This window comes from Branchiostoma belcheri, unplaced genomic scaffold (genome assembly GCF_001625305.1).
Source record: "Branchiostoma belcheri isolate BF01 breed outbred unplaced genomic scaffold, Haploidv18h27 scaffold929, whole genome shotgun sequence".
Taxonomy (NCBI): domain Eukaryota; kingdom Metazoa; phylum Chordata; class Leptocardii; order Amphioxiformes; family Branchiostomatidae; genus Branchiostoma; species Branchiostoma belcheri.
In genome coordinates, this window is record NW_017804608.1 from 1 (window position 1) to 1,344 (window position 1,344).

Sequence of the window (1,344 nt, forward strand, 5' to 3'; positions counted from 1 at the left end):
CGAGGAAAGGTGTGCCATTTACATATTGAAACTCATTCCAGACCTTCCCATCATACACATCCGTCATTCCAGTACCGGAGACATCTCTCTCTCTCCATTGTTCGCACTTTTCTTGGAAGCTAGGCTTACTTACAAGTTCTTGAAGAGATTCCACAACGCTCTTATAGCAAAACGTGCTCTTCGGATACAGATATTCACCAACACCATTAATAGACTTTACTTTCTTCATCAGAACAGTACCACATTTACGACGTAACTCAGACCGCCTGTGAGGATGGCTATAGAAGGGAACAAACTCGCACTTCCTAGACACCTTTTCGCCATTCGCCTTTGTACGGTATGCCTCTTCCATAGTATACCTAGTCCTGCACTTGGGGCATACAACGAACTTCACAAAATCATCTCGGTGGAGTCCTACACAATTACGAAGGGAGTACAAAGTGGTAGGAATAGCCTCAGAAAGCCCGACAATGCTATCAACACCATAGACATTTCCAACGACCTGAATGAACAGCTTGACGGCCAGTAACAATGAGTGCACGGCGTTATCAGAAATCTTGAATATGGTTTGCCAAACTAACAATAACATAGTTAAGAGTTTGACAAACATGTGCTTCTTACCTCCCGGTGTGTCGCTCTCTCCAGTAGCGCTGTTGTCAACCGCGACAAACTCTTCTCCTGTCGGCGCTTCTCCACTCCAAATTTCGGGTTCTTCTTGGTCATCCACATCTTCTCGTATGTCTCGCTAGAAAAATGAATATGAAGTTACGATCCTTATTATATGTAATCTTCCACTTCCAAGAGTGTAAAAGGGTAAAGTAAAACTGTTACCTTGCTTGTAATCATTCCCTTTTGTTCAGTACTGAATTGTCTTCAATTGCGTGTTGAGTTGCTTTACTCTGAGGCTTCTCATCGAACCTGTTATTCCACACGCAATGCGCATGATTACCATTCTGAACTTTTTTTAAGACAACATTTTTACTCACTTTTGTCATCGCCGAATTGTCTTGAATGACGTGTCAAATATATACAATTTATACCAGCAGCTTTACCTTGAGTTTCCAAAAAAAACTGTTATGTGCGTAATAACCCTTTTTGAACTTTTTTTCAAACACAACATTTTTCTTTATAGATGACGATAAATGCATAAGTTAGAAAAAAATACCTCTTCATAGCATGCGTCGCCTTGGTCACTAGAAGTGTCAGATCCTGTATCGCTGAGGAAAAGCCGGAGATCTTCATCTTCAAGCCAACCATTCGTCTCCCCTTCTCCAACATCAAACCCGTCATTTTCTTCAAGAGAAAACAAAAGATTTATGAAAAAATGTTTCTTAAACATAAATA

At 40.6% G+C, this 1,344-nt stretch overlaps 1 long non-coding RNA gene across 1 annotated transcript; it reads right to left on the reverse strand.

The window, feature by feature from the left end:
- Positions 1 to 89: 89 nt before the first annotated feature.
- LOC109488271 lies at positions 90 to 1,316 on the reverse strand. Its single transcript, XR_002141328.1, has 2 exons — positions 1,166 to 1,316; positions 90 to 745 (listed from the first exon to the last, which is right to left on the reverse strand). It is a non-coding gene; the product is annotated as an uncharacterized LOC109488271 (long non-coding RNA).
- Positions 1,317 to 1,344: the final 28 nt, after the last annotated feature.